Below are 7,629 nucleotides of genomic sequence, written 5' to 3'. Positions count from 1 at the left end.
ACCAACCACGTCAAGAGACTTTAATGAAATGCAAGAAGCCAGAACCGTCGTTAACCTGTTTCAATCATCTGAAGTACACATGGTACTTGTCACATTTTCAACACTAGGATTATCTAGAAATCATTACAAACACACATTTTTGTTCACTTCTTAATACTACTTACATCATCATATGGACTCAAGTCAGTGCAAGTTCCCGTGGACCATACTTGTCATGAGAACCGACTGGGGATTAGGTGTCCAGAGAAAGTGTTCTCACGTCCCAAGGCTTGGTCAGCCGCTCATTTTTTCAACCTCCTCAACACAGTGATCTTAGGTCCAAGACTATAGTCTCGTATTCTTTAACAAGGACTTCGCGCTAAAATCGTTTTGTGGAACGGGACCCATGGTCTAGATTTACTAAACGATCTTAAAGCTAAGATCGGTAAGTTTCCATATTGTAAGTGGTAAAGATTAATCTTGAAATCACAGGATTATCTGGTAATCCTGTTGGTCTAGGTTCAGTATTGTACATGAAGACGACTATGAGTTCACACACTGCTCACTGCAATGTAAAACAACATTCACTCGCTCCCTGTGCTTCAGACGGTGTATCTTGGCAACTAATCAGCTGATTTATTACTTGAAGCAACATAATAAAACAGATCAGTGAATGAAGTGTACTTGCCCACACCGCCAGGGGGCAGTAGGAGGTGCCTGCAGCGCGGGGGTGGGAACTGGGGATGGTGACGTCGAGACCACCAGTGAATTCCTTTCTGAACTCATGAGTGTGCGATGCATTGATTTTAAGTCATACACCCCTAGATCGTGCTCAGTAAGAGATACGCAGGTGTTTGGTGTGTTAGCTAACGACAGTAGTCAGCACTCAGCCCCACTCCGATAAGACGAACAGTTGTTTTGGAATTGTTTATAATTATTGCCACAGACGCTGACACCTCAGATAAAAATGATGAATGTTAAGTCATATAGTCAAGTTGGCTAGGATAAAGCTTAACTTCTCCTTCGCTTGTAGCTTCTGTCCGACGGGTGTTTCGTTACTAGATAAGAGTGTGTATAGTCGGAATTCGTTAGGAAGAAGTGGCAGCTCGATATAACTAACTTAATAACAACCTTTTTCTATCGCAAAAGACAAGAATATCCTTCATGTTCGAACCTGACACAGACAAATCATAGTTAGAAACAGTATAAGATGCACTGCTTAACTGTGGATTTCTAACTGATAACTGATTTGACATTTGAGATTAGTTAACTCTGAAAATGTAAGTCTATATGTGTTTGGTTTATTGAATGAGACTGGAACGAGACTGCAGATCGGCCAAAGCCGATATATTGCATTTTGCATGTTGAATTAATAGAGTCGTGAAGATTTTGAAACCATTTTATGGAAGTCTATTTTAAAAATTAAATACTCATTGTTATTTTTTTTCGTCTAGTTTACATATGTACAGAGCTTCAGTAATACGTGTTAATAACATTTAGGTTGTAAAAGGCGTGCTGGCGTCCTTCTTATACTACCCCGACACTGTGGACTACTTGCCTCCAGGACACTCTTCGGAGTATGGCATGAATGGAGACGACTGAATGCGTAGAGCACTAATCGAATCAGATGTTCAGCAGACTTTGCCTCTTTACCTGCAGAATAGGACATAATTTAGATGACCTCTCAAATGGCAAAACAGGTTTTGTTCTGTGATTGTAAATAATGTTTACATTCTCTTATGGCCTGTGTTGTTATTGAACGTGTATTTCAGGTTTCAAGAGGGGAAGTATCTACTGAAGATTATTTACTATATAATGATTCAGAGCTAGTAGTTTTGTCTTGAATGTGCTTTCTTTAATTCGTCATTATTTTTAAGCATCTGTGGTTGTTTTGGGCAATAAAATACTTAGTGGTTTTATTAAGGCAAGTTAATGTGCAAAAAGTCCTTCTGTCAATCGGCAATAAGTTAGAGGAAATATGTTTAAACCTAAAAATACTAAGTATGTCATTTACAAACATAATATGAATGAGCAATACTTTTTAAGCAAAAACGGTTTAAATAAATAAATAAATAAATAAATAAATAAATAAATAAATAAATAAATAAATAAATAAATAAATAAATAAATAAAGAAAGAAAGAAAGAAAGAAAGAAAGAAAGTTCTGCTGCCTATATGATGTCTTTTCCATTTCTCCACTACTGTGTAACTGATGTCAGAGGGTGGAATGTCGTTTGGTACAACACACACGAGGGTAAGTAGGTAACTGAATGGAGGGTCAGAAATATCTACACAAATACTTACCGAGGAAGCCACATGTCACTTGATAACATCAGTATGGGGGCTAATTAGACCCTCCAGCAGTGACGGGTGCAAACAAGCCCCCGTCGTGGACACACCACCCACTTGGCTCAAGTGTTTATCTGGAACAGATTAGTCGCCGGCTGAACAGGGGTGGAATAAGTTTAAGAAAGTACACTTAACTTCATTACTGTACGCGCTGTACTCTGTAACCAATGTGAGATTAATGTATGTGTTGTAAATACGTATTTACTGTACGTGTAACCGTGCATGCATTGGTATGAAAGTGTGAAAGAATGATTGATAATTATATCTTATAAAATTTTACATTATGATTATATTTATTTTATTGTTATTTTTCTTTTGTATTTATTTATTTCTTTTGTTTATTTATTCAGTTATTTATTTCATTATTTATTATTCTATTAAACATTTCAGGTCCAATAGGACATGATGATATAATGTTAATAATAATTATACGTTATATGTCTCTAGGAATAAAATTCTAAAAAAAGGAAAATGTCTTGAGTCTTGAGTCTGTCAACCAGTATTACACAGCAATGTATACTGCCTGGGCGATAGGTGTTCGCTATCATGTTTCTTGGAAAATGAAACGAATATAAAATGGTTAATGTATATTACCTCCACCATATCAATGCATAACTAGCATAAGGTAACGTGCAGGTATGAGGTCTCAAGAGAGTCAGAGTGGCAGTTTCACAGAACACCGTACAGGGTGAAGCAGGCAATATGATTATCAGTTAGCGTTGGATCCCAGACACCGGGTGAACATGACCACCACGAGGACTAGTGTACAGTGTGGTTGACGTTAAGTTCTTTAAAGGCATGTAGAAGTTGGGCGAGCATGGGTACATAACACGTTTTTATGGATAACAACTTCTCTTTATTCTTTATACGATGTTTCAGATGAAGGGTGTATAATTAGCTATGAAACGTCGTATAAGAATAAAAAGAAGTTGTTTTCCATAAAAAAAACACGTCATGTATTCATGGTTGACGTTAAGTTGATTAAGCTGGGCATGGTTGAACGGCGGCTTTGACCGGAGTCGTGACATCCTGGACGACTCTTTCAGCGGCCGCCTCAAGTCCTTTGTTGCTGCTTGCGACGAAAAGGAGGTTTAACGTGTTTGAGAATGTCGTTCCGGTGGACCTAGTCCTTAGGGTTGCCACGTATTCCCCACCCCGCTCAGTTCTGCAGGCATCTCAATGACGCAGTTCCAGATTGCAGCCGATCATCGCAGACTGTGCCAACCGTTTCCCCTGCGACATCAAACGCCAACACGCCCATCGTAGTGTAACAACCAGAAACTGCTTTCGTCAGTACATATTATTCGTTTCTGGTCACGGATCCGCCAGAATTTCACTGACCTCGATGTTGATGTTCATAGGTCAAGGTCATTCCACGGGAAGGTCGGTAGGCGTACTCACAGCACAGTGTGTTAGCTGATGCAGTCGTTTCCGTTGTGTTGCCGAATCAGCAAATACAGATTGCGTACCGGTCATAGTGCATTGACACACGTGTCCATCCTGCTTGTCCTGTCCCGTGCACTGCCAGTCGGCGTGTATCGGTAAAACTCACGATAGACGCACTGTTCAGTTTCCTTTAATCCACCTAATCCTTTCCACAGGTGGATCCTGAGGTGCATGCAGCCGTGCATATCCTCCCCCATTCTCTTCCCACAGAGGTTACTAGTCATATCTTCCTCCGAACCTCTGTTCTAATACGGCCATATTTCGCGGTTCTCATAAAATCCCCTAGCGGCAAAATAAGGCAGCAGATTTATTGCCCTTTTTTTCTGTTCAATCAGAACACGTGTTCCATCGGCCTAGATTCAACTTGACAAATGCAAGCAATGTGGAGAAACAAATATGGCATGACTGAGTTCTGTCTAGAAGAAACATTTGAGTATCGCGCTCGGGAAGAGGTTCTAGTTTTCACGATGCATCCGGAAATTACCGAGATCTTGCGAACGATCACTTTTGAAACAAGGTCGCTGATTGCACTACTAAATCTGATTGCCTCCAATCACGAGTCTTGAACACTCGCACCATGAAAGGGTCGTATTAGAACAGAGGTCCTCCCCTTATGTCTTGAAAGTCCACCTACCTCCATCAGCATTGTGTAATGGACAATGACGTCATACACTAATGACGTTTGATCTCTATGACGTCATGTTATTGTCTCACTACATGCCCGGGAAGGAATCATTCTGCTCAAGATGCTTGTACAGCGACCGATATCAACCGACAAGCCGTCCACGTTTCAGTACATTAAATGGGTAAGACACTCTCATGTAACAGAGAAATGAGAGCTAGTCTGTATTATAAAGGGTAGTGGGGTAACCTCATGGTTAAAACTTTGACTCCTCACGCAGAACCTTGTTCGATTCCCATGTGGGTACAATGTGTGAAGCCCATTTATGGAGTTCCCCGCTGTGACATTGCCGGAATAGTGCTAAAGGCGGCCTAAGCCTAAACTCACAAACCACTCTCTGTTATCATTCTCACCGTAATCTTTTGAAACATGACTCTAACTTAATAAAAACGTGATGGAAATTAAAGTTACATTTAAATGTCAATGGCGAATCAGAGCAGATAAACGTGTCTATTAATTAACAATATGATCACGTAAGTATAATTTTGGTGTTTCTCAGCTGTTGACTTGCGGAATGACTTCCTACCAGCAGAACTCGAACGCCCTGGAAGAAAGTCAGGTACTTTCCCTTACTTACAGATGTCTTTGTTATGTAAATGCTACTTGTAGATATGTAGGTACAAGAGTGACGTGATATTTCCTAAACATTTAGATGTATTTTCCATATAGCTACCTTGCAATATTTGCACTGAAGTTAAAATTTAAACCTGCACGAGAGTCCACTATATGACTGACCACAAGGTTAGTACCAGCCATATAAATTTGCAGATTATATATTCATTTTACTGAAGCATTGTTGTGTTGTTTAGGGATGATTATTTGTTACTCGAGTCAGTTTTATTTTTGTTTCTTACAAAACTGATCTGTACGTAGTCAGCTAATTGTGGACGGCGAGGAGACTGGGGAAGTTCATTTTTTTTCAAGTAAGATTATGTTTTATTCTCTTGAAATAACAGATAACGTGTCGCCTGCTGCGGTACAGCAACATTTTGATAACGCAGTCTATCAGGGAAGCTCAATACAGATTCAGGGCCGGGGGTAGCCTTGTGGTTAAAGCTTCGCCCGTTACGCTGAAGAGACGGGTTCAATTTCCCACTTAGGCGTAATGAGTGAAGTCCATTTCTGGTGTCTCCCGCCGTGATATTGCTGGAATATTTCTTAACGTGGCGTAAAACTCTTACTAATCTGACACGTTCGACATGTTTGTTAAGTCTTTTAGTTTGATTTTTGTATTGCTGAAAAGATGTTCCGAGGACCGACCGATCAAAATACTGCGATTTACACAAATGTTTTCTTCTCAAGACCGCTACGCTGAGTTTTAACTGTTTGAGAAATACGTTTCAAGTTTGACGCGAGAATATTCTCTTATTTTCACCTTTCACAGGACATCACTGACAGGTCAGTGTTTGTTGAATACCATATACTGGTTATATAGCTGGTCCAGCAGGGTCATTGATATAACGGAATGACATTCCAGGCATTCAAGGATGAAGGTGAAATGGACGAGGTGGCCGCTTTAGCACAAGACGGTGCGGGGATGGTGGAAGTGTCATTGAACGATACAACTACCCACTCTACCCCTGTATCCAGAGGTATGATAACAAAATACACACAAAGTACTCCCTCTCTAGACCAGCTACACCAGATACAAAACAAAACAAAAAGCCCAATTGAGTAGACATAATTCGTTTGGAATTGACAATATATTATACTATGAGTATATAAATATGAGTGAGTGTATTATTATGAGTGAGTATACTATGAGTGAGTATATTATTATGAGTGAGTATGCTATACTATTGTGAATTCCAAAAGAAACGCGAGTATTACAAGCGTTTGAAATTATATGAAATAAGAGATACACCACTGTTCGATGCTCAGATAATTGTTGTCACGGCTACTAATGAACTAATGAAGGCCATATTCAATACAGAAATCCCGGTTCCTGTGACATAATCACAAAATATGTCTTGTTTTGAAGAAAGTGGGTTCACTTCAAGGACTCATGTTATTTTCTTGAATGTATTCATAAGCAAACCTCAGTCTCTTTATTCACTTACATTAACTAATATTTCGTGACAAAGGTCTGAATCTGAATATGTCATTTGTGATTTTATGTCAGCTTCTTTCAATTACTGATACATACTCAGTGACCAACACATAGGGATTTTACGAATGCTTTAGTTTTTTGGTGACTAAGTTTACACCAAAGGTCGTTCGAATCGGGATGCTATATTTTCACTATGGCAGGTATAGTCTGGTTCATAATTATTGAGAATTGTTCTTCTTACTTTGAGCTATCCTAACACCTCAACTGATTCATTGATACTTAAAACTAAGTAATTGTATAAGGGAGGTAACTCTTCTTGGCCTACTGAGTATAGTACAATTAGAGTTACCTCCCCTGAATTTGTAGCAGACGTCATTTTCCTCAGCACTGTCAACAATGTCTGTTGAAGATAAAAGAAGGTTGATTTTTGAGTTGTGTAATCAAGGAATTGATGATGTAAATACATTAGCAGAGAGAACAGGAACTCCTCTTTCTACTGTGTATAGGATTAGGAAGAATGTTACAGAGGGAAAGGATTTTGGGCACCAGAAAGGAGCAGGGAGACCCAGAAAATTGTGCTACTCAAATTTTATTTACACTCAGACAGCAGTCAATCACAAAGTCATTTCTAGAACATACTCCTCAGAAAAACAAACAAATAAAAATAAATAATAATAATAATAATAATAATAATAAAAACCACACAAAAAACCCCGACAAACTCAGGGAAAAAGAAAATCAACGACAGAAAAGAATCTAAGCATCGTGCTATTCAAGCGCATCGATTTGAATACGGGCCATCTCATAATATCTGTCATTATATTGTGTGACCTAGACAAGATGTGACTTTCTTCTTCAGAATACGAGGCATTAAGGCACCTGTGTGGTAACAGTGAGAGCTATTTTGCATGATAAAATACATAACATTCGTTTGTTTCAGACGATGATGGCGAGAATGAACTCTTCAGCCTCATCATGGAAACTTAAGAGAAGGCTGAACGAAAACTGAACGTCTTAATATGGAAGATACTTCAGCTGCAGATAATCACATTTGTTTTGTGCTGTACATAGATGGCTTGTCTGTTAAAATACACCAGCAACAATAACAACATAGTTGTGTCTC

The 7,629-nt window shown here is 39.1% G+C and overlaps 1 pseudogene; it reads left to right on the top strand.

Annotated features, from left to right (window-relative positions):
• Nucleotides 1-4,520: 4,520 nt before the first annotated feature.
• LOC137291316 (uncharacterized) lies at nt 4,521-7,577 on the top strand (annotated as a pseudogene).
• The last annotated feature ends 52 nt before the right edge of the window (nt 7,578-7,629 follow it).

The sequence above is a fragment of the Haliotis asinina genome, chromosome 7, assembly GCF_037392515.1.
Source record: "Haliotis asinina isolate JCU_RB_2024 chromosome 7, JCU_Hal_asi_v2, whole genome shotgun sequence".
In the NCBI taxonomy this organism is placed as follows: domain Eukaryota; kingdom Metazoa; phylum Mollusca; class Gastropoda; order Lepetellida; family Haliotidae; genus Haliotis; species Haliotis asinina.
Note: the sequence above shows the minus strand (reverse complement) of the source record. Positions and strands in the feature narration are given on the sequence as shown.